General features: G+C 33.7%; 1 protein-coding gene across 4 annotated transcripts in view; it reads right to left on the bottom strand.

The window, feature by feature from the left end:
• The window catches only part of LOC118740338 (ATP-binding cassette sub-family G member 4), a 559,608-nt gene extending 542,033 nt beyond the window's left edge, over nt 1-17,575 (bottom strand). For 2 of the 4 annotated variants that reach the window (XM_036471830.1, XM_036471833.1), the window contains exon 1: nt 16,728-17,572. The gene's annotated coding sequence lies outside the window, so the exon portion shown is untranslated. Of the gene's footprint in view, nt 1-16,727 lie in introns of all 4 variants that reach the window. The other 2 variants (XM_036471831.1, XM_036471832.1) reach the window with 2 other exon arrangements.
• Nucleotides 17,576-21,446: the final 3,871 nt, after the last annotated feature.

The following is a 21,446-nucleotide window of genomic DNA, read 5'->3' as shown; positions in this document are numbered from 1 at the left end:
GTTTCCAAACTACCAATTTTTTTTAATCATCAGATATTGATATTTTATTTCGTTTCTGATTTTACTTCATGCAAAAGGATGAATGTTTGATATTAATTAAATTTATATCAATTATTTGATGTCTAAAATGTAAAAAAAAATACAATCGATATAAACATTTTATATTTGGGAACAAAAAAAATGTATTACTGTGCTCGCGCAATTTTATTTTTATTTATTTGTTTTCATTTAACCATGATGCAATAAAATTACGGAATGTCAGTAACATAATCTTAATATTTCGGTACGAGTTTTAAGCCATTTTAGCACGCTTTCAGTACGCTTTTCTACTTTCACATCACCATTGTATTACCGCAATTCAACAAAATTTATTTAAAATTTTTACAAATGTTCTAATAAACGAATACTATGCAACAACAGCTCAATGCATTATTGACATTTCGAATAGGATTTATTTTCTATTATAACTTCAAAACTTTGATAGGATTGCAAAACATCTTTAAAATTTGGAATCGGAAATCCAAATCGATGAGAAATCAATTTCGAACGAAACCAGAACAGCCCTGAAATGAAACTACCAATTTATCAAAACGGTAACACTGATAGCAGCTCTACTTGTGGTATGTATAATAAGCTCATATTAAAACAGGCAGCGTATTATGTGCACACACAATAGCTTTGTTTCTTTACTTTCCTAGCAGATCTTTATCAGGAAGAAGAATGGGAAGAATTACAGAATTACGCTCACAGCGAGTGAAATATAGAAAAAGTAAAGAAACGCAAACTAGCATAAACTAGCTAGTAAATACCTGACCGATGCTTTTGACAACTGAACATATGTGTTTGCTGCGAATTTTTAATCGCATTTTATGTTTAAAAATTGTTCACAAATACTCAGGTTTTGCCACACTTTATCAAATTTAATAATTCGCCCATTGTTATCAAAAAATACAAAAATATGTAAAAGAAGCAAATCAAAGTAGCTGTGCCTAATCTCTCTAATGTTGGAGCAACAGCTGAATTTTTCACCGCATAACGCGAAAATTATGTGTTTCTTGTTATTTGCTTTTGTAATTTTTTACTTATATTCGGCTAACACTACCTTGTGTAAATGCGCCTATCTGTAAAGAAACAAAGCTACTGTGTGGTGTATTCAATATTCATTTTTTGGTGAATTCTTTGGTCCACTGTCAATTGCTCTCAGAATTTGTGATGTGCTGAGTCGCTACTTTTAAGTATTGATCGATACTCGGTACCGATTTAAAAAGTATCAAATACTTTCGATGCTCGGTACCGAAATCTTGGAATTTCTAATAAAAGCGCGCAACAGCCAAAAATATGAGTTATATGTACACATACATATAGTGGCAGCTATTAAAAATAAATAATATTGCCACCAGAACTATTGCAATTGGAAAGACGGTTGCGATAAGTAAAAGAAAGCGAGAGTGTGTTTTGCGACATCAGTATCAGGGCGAATTTAATAAGGTGGTGTTACCGGCGTATCTGAATTTTTCGCCGTGGAGGACATTACATCAAAATTACGTGTTTGTTGTAGTTCATACTAATGGCATTATGAATATCTGCGTATAATTTGTTAGTGTAATTTTTTACTTATATACGGCTAACACCACCTTATTAAATTCGCCTTGATCATTATTGTGCAGATTTAATTGCCTGCCTTGTTCGACGCACACATTATACTTTGCTTCACTTAACTACATACATACAAACACATTGCTCATCTCTTGAGAAAGGTCCGTCTTATTTGTACATTTTGGGTTGTTATAAAATATCAATAATTTTTACCCCCAAAAGTAGCCTATGTCGAGATAGGTCCTTTTCCCTTTAAATCCCCATTTCATTGGATTCCCAAACAATATTTTAACGTTTAACTAGCCAAAGATGTAGTTCAAGATGCCCTATAATAGAATCTTAATTAAAATATAAAACAATTTCAAAGGAAACTGATTTTTTTTTTAAATTCAAAGTCAAACCATCTAAAGTGACTTAAGCTACTTGAATTGAACGGCACAGATATAATGACGAAAGTTTAGTGTGTCGAATCGGCATCGGGTACCGAAAAGGAAGTATTGGGTACCGAAATTTTTTTCAAGTATTGGGTACCGAGAACTCAGCACATCACTACTCAGAATGTCGCCTGAATAATTTTAATGACATTTGTTAACGTGGAGCTATTTGTGAACCAAATGAAAAAAGTGGCGCATTTTAGGAGCTGGTGTAGTTTTCGTACTAATCTCAATGAATAAATAGTACCAAAATGTTAAAGGTAGAATTTTGATTTGAAAGAAATACTGGTGGAATAACAAATACACCAAAACGTTCTTTTTTATTCAATCTAGTCAGATTTGTACCAAAATCCATAAATTTACACCAATTTATACACCAGTGTGCTACTTGAGTAATAGGGGCGTTACTTTTACATTTCTATGTGAGATTGCATTTTCAACAAATGCTTACATAAACAAGTAATTTTTAAGCAAAAAACAAAACCGAGTTCAATTCCCATCTAAGAATTTAAGGATTTAAACCAAATTAGACCACCTGTCAGATAACACCTTTCCTTTAAAAAAGAATTATAGTAATCGGTTAACGTGGTCCAAAGTTATGCGGCAACATACATAGAAAAAAATAATAATAAAATATTCCGACGAATTGATAACCTTCTTTTTGTGAAGTCCGTTAAAAACAAATACACCATCACGCTTTCAGCGTCAAATGATTTCAGGGTAAAATTGTCAAGGCTTCCAATAAACTTAAAGGAAATAATGAAACCATCAAAACAATTTCAGTCCTCACATTAAAGCTAAAGGAGCATAAAGTTTGCATTGCATTTTCGTTTTTTGCGTAGACATTTGAAGAGTAGGGGTGCCGCGAATTTTTTTTAGCACAACAAGGGTGCCGAGGTGAAAAAAGGTTGGGAACCCCTGCCTTAACGTGCATATGTATGCATATGTATATGTATATACAAGGTGGCCAAATAAGACCTACCATCCATAGTTCATAGCAGGGTTGTTGCTGGGTATTCGCATTCGCAACCGCAGAGCTTTCGCATTAATTTTAACATTCGCATTCGCAATAATCAATGCGGAGCTTTGCGAATGCGGATGTTTTGCAAGTGCACCGATAAATATGGCAAATGAAATGACAAATTGCAGCCAATATTTTTGCCTGTGGTCGTGTGAGTATTTGCGTAACAAAACTGGTCAAATGTCACACTTATCACCTTTGATAAAAAAAAATGTCTTTAAACATATCTATTATTTCTTAAGCTATATAACCGAGCTATCAATGGGCAGTCATACAAGTTTCAACTTCTACTTGACCCTTGTCGCACGTCAAAGAGAACATAGTTTTTTAACAATTTTTTTTTTCTGTGCTTTAAATACCTGCATTAGTTTCTTTTTTTATTATGATTTTTTTGGACCAACCTTAAAAAAAACTACTAGACACAAAGGAAGAAAGTGTGCATTGTAATTCTTAACCAAACTTTCGTGATTTGCTTTGTTTTTTTGCATATATTCGTTTCAATAATTTCGAAGGGAACTCTTTGGGGAATTTATTTTTAGCAAAAATTTTAAAAACAGTAATTTTGTTTAATTGTCGGGCAATATTTTTTTTCATAGGGATATACATTGGATCCTTTGCTAAAAACTTCTGTGGTAAAACTGTCCCTTCTTTGCTATTTAAAATCAAAGAGTAAACTCCTTCAATATTTATTTCCAGCAGAAATGATCAACGTCTGGCTATAAAGAGGATCGATAATAAAAAAACTATAGGTCTGACCTTTAATAAGATAAGAATTAAGTAGCTCTCTGAGATTCAAATGCTTATGAAATGCACTTCTTTTTAAATTACAATATTCGGAACCGATTCGGCTGGCAGCCATGACTTTTAAAACAGAATTTTGTTCAAAATTTTCATTCCTGGAAAATAATAATTTATTTTCCATATCCACCTATTTAGCTTGCTATAAGCACAAATCTTTCAAACAAGTCGCAGAAGAAAATATTAAAAATGAATTACAAAAACTACAATCAAAAAATGCTGATGACGTTACAGGTTCTCCAAATTCTGATAAAGCCAAAGGAATGAGGATGAAGAATTATTTTCAAAAAGCTTTAGAAAAACCTGTCACATCTGGTTTAGCTTGTAACCGCTGTTTAAACAACGATCTCGCCACTATGCTAGATTATAATTGTTTCTTAAAAATAACTACTTGACATCCGCATCCGCGGATGTTAGCTGTTAGATATTCGCATTAAACAAGTTTCCGGATCGTTTGCTGTTGGATATTTTTCACTCGATATCTATTCGAACAGATTAATTGTGGGCTAAATGAAAAATGAATTTGCCACAAGAAACTTCGCTATTTTTTTTTTCAAGACAACAGGCTTGTGCGTGAAAATATCTATGACTCATTTCTGGACTTGAATTAATAAGTACAGCTTGTTGTACCTAAGCAAGAAATAACGATGCCTACATAATGCGTGATTATGCAGAGATGCCCGTCAATAATAATAATCAGTACATTAGGGCTATTCGCGATCCGGTGCAAATGGCCTAGCATCATTGCATTGCAAATTTGTATTGCAAATTATTTGCAATACACAAACAAAATACACGCATTTGCATTTGCTATGGCTTGACAAATTTGCAATACCGAAAATCCATAGCATAAAAATGCTATGCATTGCATTCATAAAGAAAACTAAAGCTGATGCACAAAAATTGTTTTGCAAAAGCTTTACCATGACAGTTTAATAAAGGTCGCTCACAATCCGTAGCATATTTCTGCAATTGCATAAATTTGTCAGCTCTTATGCACCGAATCGCGAATAGCCCTACTGTCTATTTCAATAAATATTGCAAAAGTAAGTGCATTACGCATTTAAATTACGAATTTTCTTGATAATTTGCGATTCTCGCCACCATCTTTCCATGCAGCTGCATCTGGTTGTGTGAAGCATGTCAGTCTATAGTCCTGGAATTAATATTCTTCTCGGGCATGTTATTTAGCGACAGCACAAGGCCGGATGCTCTCATTGTCAATGGAGCATTAGAAAGTTGATAATAAATTTAAGAAAAAGTTCGGCCCAAATAGTTAATAGCTTAGTTTAGATCCATTGTACATAGATTAACGAAAAAAAATATTAGCACGAGATCGTTCTAGAAGTCGACTTTTCCTTCAGCGTATTAGCCTTGGGCTTGTGACATTCATATGCATATGCATTTGTATGTATGTATGTATGTATGTACACACACATTGTTCATATATGTATGTAAGTATATTTGTAATACAAGTACATGCATGCATGCATATATGCATATGTAAGTATGTATATACATATGTATGTACAACTAATACAGTGGTCGTCCAGTATGTATAACGAATGCCTATATAACGAACGCTCCAAAAAAACGAATGCCTTTTTCAAATGTATTGATTACTCTAAATCAGAGCTTCTTAAATTGGGTTCCGCAGAACCCAAGGGTTCCGTAGAAAAGTCACCGGGGTTCCCCGAAATTAATTTTGGTATGAATAAGCACGGCGGTCGGTTTGAGTTGCACAGAAAGAAAAGTTCTATAAACAGCTTGACCGAGACGCAATTACCTATTTTCAAGTATGCATATGTATGTACTTACTCGTAGTTGGTATGATTTCCGTACGGAGTGCCATACCTACATATGCAAGAGCGTTGTGCTTGCGCTTGACAGCTTGTTTTTTTTTCTAACGAGTAGTGTTGTTGGCCGCTGTATCCAAAGGGTTATAAACAACCTTATACAAGGAATGCGATGAATTGCGAACGAGATGTGAATTGTTATATCTGGGCAAATGGTAAATCACCTGAAATATTTGTCAGATTATTTTTCGGACGGTAGTAGTAATATCGGTTTGGTACAAAATCCATTTACGAAGCATTCATAGATCTTCAGAGTGCTTCGACATTGAAACACACATTTGAATCTGTGAAATCTCTGAAAAAGTCTTGGGTTAATGTTTATACCGGGAACAGACATCGGGTATTTCTTCGAAGCATTTTCAAAATACCATATGCCTGTCACCAAACATTAGCCGTGTTTTTTTACACGCATATTCATCTACGCTTAATGTAGTAATTTTGATTTTACCAACAACTATTCATAAGCACACAAAGTTTGTCGCTCACAGCTCCATACAAATTTTAAGCGCAGATATGTATGCGGGTAAAAAAAACACCCCTATTATAATATTCTTCAAAAGACTACGAGAGCAACCTTGAATTTTTTGTAGAAAGAATACAACTTTCCGAAGGTTGTAAATTTGGGGTATTCTCATTATGCATGGGCATTTCGCATTGCACATATCCAAAAATGACAGATGTCAGCTGCTCATTTATCAAAAAAAACATTGCTTCCTTCTGTCACAACATACTCTGCCAACAGGGTTTTCAGCTTACACTTATACAAAAAACAAATTCAGGTCGAAATTGGATGCTACCCCAGAAATGCACATACAGCTTTCAGACATTATATCGAACTTCTAATTTTTAGAATAATTAATAACAATTTCATTCTTCTCATTAAAATTTAAAGTATGTATACTATTTGTAGCAACATAATTTTGTGTCTTATAAAAAGATTGTTGTATGTTGGCATCTTTAGTTATTGAAATATCGGAGTTTTCGTATTTCTGAAATCTACCGTTATATGGTAAGTGGTAGTAATTTTAGTCTGATTTCAAAAATTTTCAACTTATTACGTTTTGCGTCAAGATTGCTAAATGTGGCTAGTTTGGTAGAAATTGATAAACCGGCTACCGAGAAACACATTTGCAGGCGCAAGTGGGCGGTGCCACGCCCATATTCCAAAAATTCCCCTAAATATATGTCATTGCATATATCGATTTTGAGTAAATTAACTTAAATACTTACTAATTTATCGCAGTTTTCGAATTTCAGAAAATTACCGTTATATCGGAGGTGGGCGTGGTTCTTATCTGATTTCAAAAATTTTCAACGGGTTTCTTAGTGTGAAATGTTCGCACCAAGTTTGGAGGGAATTGGTAAAGGGACTACAGAAATACAGCATTTCATCATAAGTGAGCGGGGACACGCCCCGTTTGCAAAAATTTCATAGCTGTATTAATTTACGCCAAAATTCTACTTCAAGTACCAACTTTCAACAGTTTGGGTCCAGTATTTGCGGAAATATCTTAGTTTCTGCATATTTCGAAAGTACTGTTATATGCCAGATTTTTCCCATTTTCAATCCCAACCTACCTTGGATAAAGGGCAACCTACTTACCAAATTTCGGTGACATATATCCATTTTTGCTCGAGTTATCGTGTACAAGGCGAGACGGACGAACGGACGGACAGACGGACGGACAGACAGACATCGCTTAATCGTTTTCTCTTTTCATTCTGAGCATTTATGTATACATTTGTCCATATCTGCCCACTCTGTACATACGAGGGTGATTGACTAGGTTTTTCCAAACCGGTTAACCGTTTTTTTACACATTTTTGGGCTGTTTTTCTTTGGAATCGTGATTTTTCGAATATCGAATAAACCGGGTTTTTCATATAGAATATTAATGCAACTCATCTTAAAATTCTTTGCACATGTAATTTATAGAAATCACAAAAATTACTTTTCTACCAATTTTGCTCTTAAACACAATCAAGTTCCCTTCACAGATTCTTTCGCTTTGCAATCAAGATCAACAGATCATTCTGAATCAACTACAGAACATTTCGTTTGGCTGCATTCGCGTTTAAAACAAGTGCTTGAATACCCTTAAGCAAAAATACAGCTAGTTATGTATGCGGAAGATGCGCTTTGTCAACTAAATTTATTAAAGATGCGATTATTTAAAATATCTGCAGATTTACCATATTAGAGAGTTTTTTTTTTTATTTCGTTTTTCTTTTTTGCTGTGTGCTGTTAAATTAAAATTTTCAAACAAATTGAATAAAACTTAGTCAAACAAAACTATGCAGTTAAGCAAAATGCAGCTTAAAGTAATTTTTCGTAAAAACTGTGTGGATTCGATTCACGAAATGATTTAATAAAAGGTATTGAAAATCTGGAGATTTTTCAGCAAACAATTGATTGAAGAATATATTTAGAAAACACTCACAAAAAACCAAACTAAGAAAAAATCAGTTCCTCCCAGAACTTTAAAATATTTATTAGATATAGTGTTTGCTTTACTATTAATCCAAATACTAGTAACTTTTAAGTTATTGCATTTAATTGTCTTGTAAATTAAAGCCATAATACCCCATTTTTGACGTCCGTAAACCAAGCTGACCCAAGTCGCCAAAAATCAATAAAAATTATCTAGGAATTAGGTGTCTTTTAGGTGTTAATGGGGGCCTCCAAAATTAATTTAGGTGCTCCGTTGGTTTCCGAGAAATTCGAAAAAATGTGGTTTTCATTTTGGTTTTCAATTTTCCAAATATATGCTGGAATTAAGTGTTCTTCAACGCCACAAAAACTAATTTAGTAGATTCATTGGTTTCCGAGAAATTCGCAAAAATGTGGTTTACGTTAACCTAGCTAGAATTTGGTTCTAAATTTTCCAAATGCATGCTGGAATTAGGTGTTCTTCAACGCCACTAAAACTAATTTAGTAGCTCCATTGGTTTCCGAGAAATTCGCAAAAATGTGTGTTTTCAGCTAGCTTAGCGCTGTTAACCCAGCTGAACAATCTTTAAATTATTGTTTCACATTTTCGAAATTCATATATGCAGGAATTGGGTGGCTTTTAGGTGTTCTTCAACGCCACCAAAACTAATTTAGTAGCTCCATTTGTGTCCGAGAAATTTTCAAAAATGTGTGTTTTCAGCTAGCTTCGCGCTGTTAACCTAGCTGAACAGTCTTTAAATTTTTGTTTTAAATTTTCAAAATACATATAAATATGCAAGAATTAGGTGTCTTTTAGGTGTTCTTCAAAGCCACTAAAACTAATTTAGTAGCTCCATTGGTTTCCGAGAAATTCCCAAAAATGTGTGCTTCCAGCTAGCTTAGCGCTGTTAACCCAGCTGAACAGTCTTTAAATTTGTTTTAAATTTTCGAAATACATATGTGCAGGAATTAGGTGTCTTTTAGGTGTTCTTCAATGCCGCTAAAACTTACTAGGTTTACATAATCCTAGCTGACCAACACATGGAAAATTTTCCTATATGGAACCCGGCTTTAAAAAAAAATGAATATGTTTAGAGCGGCTTTTTGTGATTGTAAATCTTACCCCTCCCTCCCTTCCCCCCCGGAGGCTTATAGTTTTTAAGAAAATTGAATTTTAAGTTGTAAAATGTCAACTTCAACCTCACTTTTTGCTTTGCAAACCAATTGAACTAAAATGTTGGTGCTGCCACACAACAAAAAATGCCCAAAAAAGGCACTGAAAACGAGAAACTATAAAAACGGACATTATAATTTATTTCTTTTTTTAAATTTAATATCGATGTATTGATAAAAAAAAAGTTATTCATTCTAAAATCGAGCGATTTTGTAATAAAAATTTTAACTTTTAGTTATTTATCGAAGTATTGATTTTTATGAATTATTTTCTGCGTAGGCGCCCTTCGGCCGCGCTTTAGGATTATAGCCCTTATCAAATAGAATTCTCCTTTTGGTGTGCACCAACTGGGGCTACCGCCCCAGTGATGTAGCCTTGGAGAAAGGATGAGGTAACTATAATTCCCTTCCTGTAGGGTAAACCTGGGGCTACCGCCCCAGTGATGTCTATTATGGTTACTGGGAGTCTTATAAAAATGTCGTTTATATAAAAATGCGTGAAATGCATCAAAAGAAAGTGCGAAAAGTGCAAGTGTTTTTTGCAAATAACTGAATGTCTTATACAAATTCACAAAATATGTATATCAAACGAAAGATGTTTAAAATACCTTTCGAACGTGGTCCCTTATTTTTTAAACGGTTAATTGGTTTCCAAGATGTTAACAGTTTTCGAAATCCAATCCAATCCAAATATTGTACACTTAAAGCTCAGTCGTTAACACGCGAATCCCATAAGGTAGATCGTGTCTGCGTCAACCTACGTCTACGTTACGTCGTTGACTGTTTGAGCTTTTATACCCCGTAATTATACGCACTTATTTGGGGTGTATTTTTTTTAACGTATAGTAGCACACATTTTGTGTTACTGTCAGCCATTTTTATTTCTGCTTGTTTGTGAAATGTGCAAACGTTTGTGAAGACATTTATAAACGCGTTTTACTTAATTAATTAATTAATAATTGTATATTAAAGTATTACAAACGCATGCGAACCTTTTAAGGATAGTATATTTGTGTAAATAAAAGTGATAAGTGTAATGTTATAATAAAATGTAGTGATAGTAGGCGGGATATTTTAACAACAAATAACTTAAGTACTATTAGCAACAACATTGTGAAAGTGATAAGTATAGTTAAAGAAGACCTCCGTTAGTATCCCCACCGAGTTTCATAAAAAAATTCAGCATACTTTACGCGGAATAGCAATTGGTTCCGTAATGGAAATCTCAGCCCCCAACACATTTTTGCGAATTTCTCGAAAACCAATAGAGCACCTAAATTAATTTTGGAGGCCCTAATTAACACCTAAAAGACACCTAATTCCTAAATAATTTTTATTGATTTTTAGCGACTTGGATCAGCTAGGTTTACGGACGTCCATTTCTTGCTTTTATTTCTGACTTACTGTAAGCGTTATCCAAACGCGCAAGATTAAACACAAATATCTGGTCTAACCGGTTTTTTCTGAATTTAAAAATTAAGAAACTGGTTTCTCAAATTGCCTTTTTTCGTATAACTCGAAAACGGTTTTGGGGAAAAAATCGAATAATCGTACTGTGTATAAGTAAAATTCACGATTCGAAAGGGGACTACGCCAGAAGAATTTGCTGATTACGGACTTTTGTTTTTGTGACTGTGGTATCGGATAACCACGCCTATTCCAAAAAGGTGACCTTACATAACCTCAAGAGGTATTATTTTTATGTTGGGTATAATTACATATGGAGGCCGCTACGGTGTATTGGTTAGCAGTGCGCGCTAGCACTCCACAGGGCCTGGGTTCAAGCCCTGGTCAAAGCAACATCGCAAAAACATATAGAAAAAAGGTTTTTTCTTAACAGCGGTCGCCCCTCGGCAGGCAATGCCAAACCTCCGAGTCTATTTCTGCCATGAGAAACAGCTTCTCATAAAAATACATTCGCCGTTCGGAGTCGGCGTAAAACTGTAGGTTCCTCCCCTTTGTGTGGCATAATCAAGGCGCACGCCACAAATCAGAGGAGAAGCTCGGCCAAACACTAAAATATGTGTAAGCGGCAATATTATTAGTTACATATGCCAATTTTTTTCTTGGGATGATGTCACTTTTGTGACTAAAGCATAATTTCCAGTTCTCAAAAAAAAACAAAAAATTCATTAAGACACACTCAAAAAATTATAAAGAAATATTCTATTACAATTTTTAAATCCGTTTGGAACTCTGTGAAAAAATGCTCGTATATTTCATATCGCTAGCTTAGAGTGAAATGTTGCTAAGTCCACTTTTTATGAACAATTAGTTTTTGATGCAGGAAGCAAGGAATATTGAAAATGCACCGTTCCTGAAAGGATCTATCTACTTGTTTTATTTCTACCCGTTTTATTCCGTGATGTGCAAAATTGCTAAGTCCAAAGTATTCACAGAAAATTTGATAAGTCCAAAAAAATATTAATATTTCTTTTTACGCTATCGAATTCGATTTGTATAGAGGGTTTTTGCAACAACATTATTTATGTATATTAGGTTGGGTCGATTTTGTATGGGGGATAATAAAACGCATTTGACCGTATTGTAATAGTATTATTATGATGTCTTAGGTCTAAGCCAAATGTTATTGCCCAAGAAAGATTAATTTAAAACTTATCTTTAGCCCGAGCAATTGAATCAAAGTGTATGAGTTTTGAAAATGAAACTTTGGCTTGTAATATCTATGGAATGCGTTAATTGTTATAAACAGGACGATATATCAAATTAAGGGTTATTAAATTTAGTGCCTCACGTTTATTTATCATTTTTCAATAAGTCTACAAATTTTAAAGATATTAAAATAAAAAATAAGAAAACTATAATTTTCCCTTATGAATTTTCAATTCTTCATTACTTCAGCAACCAAGTGAAAAATACAAAAAAGTGAGACGAGATTTATTTCAAACGTTTTAATGCTTTCGGATGATTATATAATATTAAAATTACCATGGACTTGGTCACGCCGATTTGGTCAGTTTTCAAGATCGTGGTGAATGAAGTCAAACATGTATTGTCAAAGATTAGGAATCGTTTGATAAGTTAATAGTAGTTGCAAGCATAAATATAAGTATTTGCATACATTAACATAATACAATTAGGACCCATTTTAAGTCCATTTTCGTGGTTTCTAAATTTGCCGTTATATGAAAGTAGGGGACGTGCAACAAGTGTTTACATAAATATTTTAGTTAATTCCATTATGTAAAAAAGTAACTGTAGATAGGTAAATGCAATACTCTTTAACATATCCTGGGGAATCCTTGTGAATCCAATTGAACGATATTGCTTTGCATTCAGCTTGAACGAAAAAAGTCACTCCCTGACATACTTTTCTGTAATCCGGTTCTTTCATTTAAAGGTTATATATAAAATTGAAGAGATTTTTTTTTAGAAAAAAACTGGAGATCCACTTAAGTTTTTCGATATAACTTTGGTAAATGTTACTCGATCGGCACGTAATAATTACCAAATTGAAGGCTAGACTTGCTATTACTGATTTATGATAATAATATGATGAAAATCATTCAGATTATAAACAAACTAGTAATAGCCCCCCGAAATTCGGGTGAATGCATTAAAGAAATACTTGCAGATACTAAGTATTTAAACTTAAGTAAAAAATAAAACGTGATGTTCATGAATGTACCTCATTATTTAGCTCAAAATTTATTTAAAGAACTTCGCGAAAGACAACAATTAATCTTGTATTGCTAGAGACCTGATAACCCAAGATAATTTTGAAGTTATTAAAGGGCTTTACTCTACGCATAGCTTCGTACAGTGGCCCGCGAGAAAACAGTAATTTTTAAGGTATAGTCCTACCTTTCACAATATCCGACCAAGGGCTTTATTAGCCGTAGTCTGAGACGCAATAATCTTTTAAAATTGGCGCCGTTTCATGGTGAAAGGTATTTGGTATCACGCTTTTAAACTAAAGCTTTCTTAACACTTTCAGTACAAAAATTCTACCACTGATTCTACAAATTTTAATATACATAAATATGTATACCGGTATTTTTAGAATTTTGAATTTTACCGTCATCCTGGGCCCTTTAAATTTGTCAGTGATATCCTAGGCGTTTAAAAAAGAAAGTGATCTAAGCTATTTTTATTTTTTGCTTTCGCGAAATAAAATTCGAAATTATGAATAACACGAATCCAGATCAAAATTCCACGGATATTTGGTAAATATTTTTCTATAGATTACACTGCTCACTATTAATTTTTCTGCCAATTTTACTTTTGTGACAAACACGGTAATCGCAATTGCAGCTCGCACTTTAATTTGATATACAACTCAATTCTGTAGCTACACCAGATCGCCCTAACTAAGTCGTATGACTGAGCAATTATATATAGATTATTTTAAAATAAAAAAAAAATTTTAACAAAATTTTTTGTCATTTTCCTATATTTGCAATTTTTATATTGTGTGCATAAACATAAGTAAACTAGTGTTTCTAGAAGTTGTGAGTGTTCAGTGAAGAGAAGATTTATCCTTAACAGCGGTCGCCCCTCGACAGGCAATGGCAAACCTCCGAGTGTATTTCTGCAAAGAAAAACAGCGTAAAACTGTAAGTCCCTTCCCTTTGTGTGACAACATCAAGGCGCACGCCACAAATCGGAGGAGAAGCTCGACCAAACACTAACATATGTGTAAGCGCCAATCTATTACACAAGGGAACAATTTCGTTGCATCAAATGTTAAAGCTGTTTTGGATAGACTTTTTTATGCTGATTACGAATCCGTAAGTATAAAGTCTCCATCAGCTATAGATTTGGAAAAAAACGAGGTCAAAGTGTAAAAAAATTGCGTTTTTTGCAATATTTAAGAAGCCATAGCAAAGAAACTAAAGGTGATATTTGGCTTAAATTAAATCTAGAAGTCTCGAGTACTATCTCTGAAAATACCATCCCTGCACGTTGAATTGATGGTCACTTATAGTAATCAGCATAAAGTCTATCAAAAACAGCTTTAACATTTGATGCAACAAAATCACTGTTCACTTGTTTTATTATTTTTTTTTAAAAGAACCTAAACAATTTGTTCTAACAAATGTACCTACGAGATGGATTTTTCGTATTGTACATATTGGAAAAATTTATGGAAAATTAGCTAAGTCCAACAAAAAAAATTTAAGAAAAAAGTAGAAAATTTGCTAAGTCACAAAATTATCTACAAAATTTGTAAAAAAGCAGACTTTATTATTTTTTTTTTAATGAAGGGTAAATGAAAAACGCGAAACATTGCATTCAAAGTTTTGCAAAATACTTAAAGAAAATTACTTAGCAACGTTTTTTGTGTCTCCTGTACAATTGAAAAAAATGGACTTAGCAACTTTGCACTCTAAGCTAGCGAATATTCTTTAAGAAAATTCACATCACCGGCAAAGTACTTTTTCACTCGAGAAAAATAATGAAACATATTTCTTGTAATTTTTCTTGAGCTTGAGCTTGACTTTCACCTTTTTTTAATACATATAAAACAATATATTAATATTAGAGAGCCAGTTGCTGTCGAAATTTGACAGTTTTTCTAGTATTTAAGAGCCTTGGAGAGGTTTTCTAACTTAACACGTAGCAAAACTTATAAGGTACAAAGCAACCTACCGGAAAATTTTCTGCTTTGGGTGAAAATTTCTCAATTGAACGGCGGATTTCAGTCAAGTTGGAATTTTTGCGTGTAAATTTGTGAGTATAGAGGTTTATATGTAGATGTGAAGGGATTCTGAGAATTTTTTTTGAAAAATTTTAATTTTTAAAGTTTTTATAAGCAATTACATTTTTAACCAATCTTTTTTTCAAAACTCATTTTCTCTTAAAGTATTTGACGAAAGTTGGAGATTTTTTTTTGTAAGCGTAGTAACACTGGAGCTTTTAAAAAAAATATTTTTATAATTTAGAAAAAAAAATTTATTAAAACATTATAAATATTCAAGTTGCATTAAAAATATGTTCTCAATGAGTGTTTTCCATTTCGTTTATATTTTCGAAAACTGTGTTTATTGAAGAAAATACGCTACATGAGCTACGCCCATGAACCTCATAAAGTAATAATATCATTTATGGTATTTTAAGGGGTTTTTAGGTTAAGTTTACATGGGAGGTATGTCTTACAAAAAAACAAAATTGTTAAAATCTATTTGCATGTGAAACCTTTTTCCATACAAAACAAGCGCTTGAATAGCAGCTTTTCGAAACGTTCGCCTAACTCAGCAGCACAAACGCTGGTTACTAGGCCCTGCAAAGGATGGATCAACGCTTGGAGAACCAAACAAATTTATTATGAAAGAAAGTTGCAAAAATTTTTTTTTTTATATTTCACATGGCATGCTTTGATTAAAACGAAAATATCAGAACAGTTTTTGACACTTTCGATATCATAAGCAACAACAAAATACACAAAAATTTTGTTTTTGCTCTAATGCTACTACCTATCTACCTGTTTGAAAAGCCTTGGCTGTACCGATTACCAGTATCTCACTAGAACAAAATTTGTATTTATTTTTACTATGGCAGTATAGTAAGTTTAAAACTTTAAAGCCCTTTTTCTCGAGTTTTCCTTTTTTGGGTTATAACACTATTGAAGTAAATGAGCGATATGCATACACATATAGGCTGACTTCCAAAACGTGAATTGCTTTGCATACGTACAAAGTATAATGTTCCATAACGCCGAACTACAAAATAGCGACAATGTATACTTTTCCAAAACGCATCCGAAAAGTTATCGAAATGCATCGCTGAAGCAATCAGCGCATCAGAAACAAAGTTTATGCTTCGTTTGTTTTTGGTTACCATTGGTGTTTTAAAAATGGAATATTCAGAAAAATTGTTCATTGTTATATTGAATATTTAAAATGTGCAATGTATGTATATGGTTGCAATGATTCGCAACTCTGCATAAAAAACAGTTTGAATACCGCAGTATAACAGTATCCAAACATTGTATTGATACGTTTTCGAAGTCAGCCATACTTTTTAAAACCTAAAAATTATCGTGAAAGGATTTACTTTAATTAATTTTTAATATGAATAGATAATTCGGCCTACATTGCATGGCTAAATCTTGCATCATCTTATGTACGATATCTTGGCTGAGTTCCAAGTTGGCAAAGCAATCAGCCTCTTTTATTTCTAAGCTATAACTGATGGAAATGTCCAATATGCGCAACCATGTTCAAAGGCCGAATTGGAACTTAGTTGCGCAAATTTGTCATTTCCATCAGTTATAGTTTAGAAATAAAAGAGGCCGATGCTTTGCAATATACCAACTTGGAACTCAGCCCTTCTTACTCATCAAACTGCATATTATGCATAAAATGTGCATCAGTACATGTTTTATATATGTGAACCTATGTATGTATATATACGCTTTTATTACCCAACAGAGGGATCAATATAAGAAAACGAACCTTTTATGCTGCTCTTTCTGTTCCTATGTATTTATTTGGTTTCTCTTTGGCTTGACGCTGCTAATTTCCACTAGTTGACCTTTGTGTACAACAATTTCTTCAGCTCCGGTCGTTGCGTTATTTTTATTTTCTGTTAATACGAGTAAAATTCTCCGTATGTTTTCTAAGTTTTTGTTTTATAATTTGTGCGCGTAATTTTTGTTCGAAGACGTTTTGCAGATATGTAAATATGGATAAACAATGGGCAAAGTACACAATTCATGAATAAAAAGTGATGGGAAGATACTTCAAAACTTCACTTAATACGTTTTTCGATTAAATACATACATCTATGGCGTATAAACAAAAGAAAGTTTATGAGCTCCTTTTGTTTATTTTAATTAATTTGTGGATTTTTGCCAATTTTCTAACAAAATCTTAACAACCTGCTCCGTGTATTAAATATGTTAGTACATATGCATGTATGAACATGTGTGGACTGAGCTTCAAAATACTGTCAGTTTAGTTGGATAATTGAAATTTGTTTTTCTGATCACTTTTCTAACTGTTTTATTTCTTTACTTTTTTTTAAGTTTTTGCTCTTCTTTTCTTTAATTTCTTCCACCAACTTGGAATATGTTTCTCTCAATTACTCATGATTTTCCTTGAACTCAATTGCTTGATTTTTAATTTTGCATTGGAAACTTATTTCGCTTTTGGTGACTTAAGTTATTCCATTTCTTGCGTTCAACTTTAAACACTTCAATATTAATTATTTAAACACAATTCAACAGTTGCTTGAATTGACCACGCCGTACTCCACATGTTAACACGCCGTTCGCTTTTGCTAGACTGCAGAACAACCCAGCCAGTTCTCTTATAGACATTCGAAATCTCGCCTGCTCATTCCACCAACGTTCGTTGTGCTCCTCGTGAAACAATTCCTCCGGTCAATAACATTTCGTTTTCTCACAATTCGATTTCGCTGTTTCATGCGACTTGCATTGTACACACAATATATGGGTATGCACATTAGGGTGGAGCAAAATAAGTAAAGTCGGAATTTTATTGTTCTCACAACCTAGGATTGTTCTATATTTTGAAATTAAAAATATTTTGAGGTCGCTCAAAGCGCTCAAAGTTTTCCATGGGAAAAACAACTTTTCGTAGAAATGGTATAGAATTCTTGAAAATCAACTTTTTTCGATCGGAAAACTCTTGTTCTCTTCAGGAGACTTCCAATAACAATACCCAATTGTTTATTTAACCATTTTTTAATACCAAAGATTTTTTATTTATCCCCTCATTGCATTTTCTGTCCTTTTATGGGAGTTTTGGCGGACCTATAAAATATAGTTACAATGAAAGAATAGTTAAATAAATAATTGGGTATTATTATAGGGAATCTCCTGAAGGGAAGCAGAGTTATCCCATCGGAAAATATTATATACCATGTCTACGTAAAGTTGTATTTTCCACATAAAATGCATGGAAAACTTGAGCGTGTTGAGCGACCTCTAAAAATTGTATGATTTCAAAATAAAAAAATATATGTAGGTATGTTTTTTCGTTATCGAACAATCCTAGGGGGTGAGAGCATAAAAATGCCGACTTTACTTTTTCACATGCATTTTTGGAGCACCCTAATGTACATACATATGTAGGTATTTGTGGATCTTTCTTGCGCTCACCACTTTTTAACTGACTCATTGAATTTGTTATGTGCAACGCTGTTTACTCTAGCGCTGAAAAAATAAAACCGCCCAAAATATCGAAGAATTTTAATGCATTTTTCCAAAGAGAGATTGGTGTTAATCTTTATTATTCTTGAAGTACAATACCGGCGAACGGCAAACTTCCTGCCGTCCCTAAATTGGCGCGTCAAGCGCCAAACAATTGTCAAAAATCCTCACGCCCGTACAATTTGTATGGGGCATCCCCAATAACGGGGCGCTAGCGCAGAGCAAATGGAATTTTCATTTTTGACAGGGCGTTACTTGTTGAAGTTGGATGCAGAAGATGGAAAGAAATAGAAAGAACCAAAAAGTGAAAAAGGAATCGAGAATAAAAACGAGAGGAAATGAGAAAATGTCAAAAATTACGCCGCGTTGATTTGGGGATAGCGCGCGCTGACACTCGTTGGCAACGGAAAACGCAACGCTTAGCGCTCCAATTTAGGGACCCCAGTTCGCCGAATTAGGCGATGCTTTCGTACACAGCTCGCTCAGGTATTTCGCCTACTTTAACAGAATTAGAGCGGTAGCGAAAACAGCTGATACCATTTGGTATTTAGAAAAAACTAAACCATATTTAGAAATGAGCATTTGATAACAAATATATCGTCGATGTTTTTGCATAATCGCCCATCTCCCAATAGCAAAACCGCCTATCTTACGGCACTCAAATTTTACAGGAGAGCGAAAAAACAGTTTATTCTTTGAAGGCATTGCCTTGATAGGCGGTATTTTCTCTAGCTATTATTTTACAAATATGTTGCTTTAATAACGATTTAACGATTTTTATGCATAAATCTCGATGCCTGGAGTTCAGGATACCAAATTTAATTTTTGCCACAACGGTGACTAGGCGGTTTTGTAACTGGTCGATGGGTGGTTTTCAAAAACATCGACGATAAAACAAAGAGAGATTATTACAACAACTATATTTTTCAAACAACAAAAATAATTCGTGTTTATATTGTTTCCTTCTAAAACTTTGAAAGTAAAACAGAAATACGCCATGAAATACCGCCGAGCGAACTTCGCATTTCGCTTTGGCTGTGCTCAATTTCATATGCTTGCGGGTGTTCTAATTATGGCAGCGCGAAATTCGCTATAATGAGTTCGCCGTTCGTCGGCATTGTATTTCAGCTTTTAAGTTTTATAAAATCAAACCAGGCATGAAATGCAAAAAGACGTAACAAAGATCATCGTTGAAACGCAAAAAGTCATAACTAATAAAAAATTCAAACTTCACTTTCTGATTTATATGATGGATTTCATCGAATTACAACTCCCCACATCATTTTATGGAAAAAAATTAAAATATTAGTCACGACTTTTTCCATTTGCGATGTTGTTACGCTGTACCTATGTATTAGAGGTTTACACCAATAGGCTTTGCGGCGGCGTATACGTCAACTTTAAAAAGAATCGGCGGTGGCGTCGTCGTAGTTAGAAACTCAAGCTTGGAACACGTTGGAAACGACGGGCTACGGACCACAGCTGTCAAATTATTTAAACACGTACTCTTATGTAGATAATTATTTTGGCGACGACACGGCAACAATGCGACTAGCCAAAAATGTAGCTGTGGCCAGATTGGATCTATTTCTATTTTTCTAGCGACAGATAAGATTCTTCCTCTTCTTTTATGTCAAACTCCAACAAATTCATGATGTTGCTGCCGCGTTCAAAAAAATCATGTCGCCGTCGACAAGGCGTTTAGATTATGTAGATCCTTAATGTCGTGTCGTGTGGTGATGTCGTTTTCGATGTGTTCAGAGCTTCAATTTTCATTTTACCGCGCCATTTACATTGGGAACAGATCGATCTGATTGAATTGATAACATTTTGGAAATGAAATGTTAAGACAGCCAGTTGCCCACATGAGAAAACGTCACAAAGTGAAAACAGAAATTTTACAGATGTTTAGGGACACGATATCGAACCTAAAGGATCAATATAGTACTCATTCAAAGTATCGATATAAAATTATTATCGGGATAAAGAGATTCGATATTCCCCATATCGACACCAAATTCAAAAAACTAAATCTGAATATTGGACTCTGTAAAGCCCGAAATATATCTATATTGCTTTACATATCAAGTATAGACATATGGGCGTTTTCAGCGGTACGTTATAGTACGACATAGATTTGCAATAAATGGAACCGCTGGGGTGCGCTGAAGTCAAAATAAAAAATATATTCGACGTAAAGTTCATATTTTATTTGCGTTAAAAATTTTTTTAAAAACAATATTAACAAAAAAGTTTCAATGGAGATGTTAGTAGCGTAATGCCATTCAACGTGACGTCAGATACTTCGGCTAATAAAAAAAGCAGGAAAGATTTTTACATTTTGGAACTTGAAAAATTTGTCTTAAATATTTCAAATATTACTACAAATAGTGTTGACCAATTCCCAGAGTTTTCAAATCTTGACGTTTTTCTTTAATGCCCATATGTACTTTTCCTTAAGCATATCAAAAAGAATTTAATAAAAGACATTTATTTTTAATATAAACGACAATATATTATTAGTCACATTTACTTTATAATGCACCTTTCCGATTTGATACGATACAAGGATTCTGGTACTCGATTCGAAAAAAATATCCTTTGAAAACTATCGAGTAAAAAGTATCGGTATCGAACGCCAAAACTATCGATATGATATCGTATGGTATCGAAATTCGTGTCCCTACAGATGTTAATACACGTTTAGCAGGAGGTACAGATGTGGGGTAAAGAGCATAGGTAGCAATGAAGGTACTAATCTTTTCATGTCATCTCTGGAACTTAAGCATTCGAAACTCTTATTTAGATTTTAATTTTATTTAACTCCTTCTTGAATTAGTTGAGTTGAAATGCTGAATGCCTAGCGCTGAACAAAAAAAGTTCTTGAGTTACACGATTTAATAATATTAATAGATTGGCGCTTACACATATGTTAGTGTTTCGAAAAGCTTCTCCTCCGATTTGTGGCGTACGCCTTGATGTAATCACACAAAGCAGA

This window comes from Rhagoletis pomonella, unplaced genomic scaffold, assembly GCF_013731165.1.
Source record: "Rhagoletis pomonella isolate Grant_MI unplaced genomic scaffold, Rhpom_1.0 Rhpom_scaffold_00006, whole genome shotgun sequence".
Taxonomy (NCBI): Eukaryota; Metazoa; Arthropoda; class Insecta; order Diptera; family Tephritidae; genus Rhagoletis; species Rhagoletis pomonella.
The sequence above is the reverse complement of the archived record's forward strand: the minus strand, read 5'-3'. Positions and strand labels throughout refer to the sequence as shown.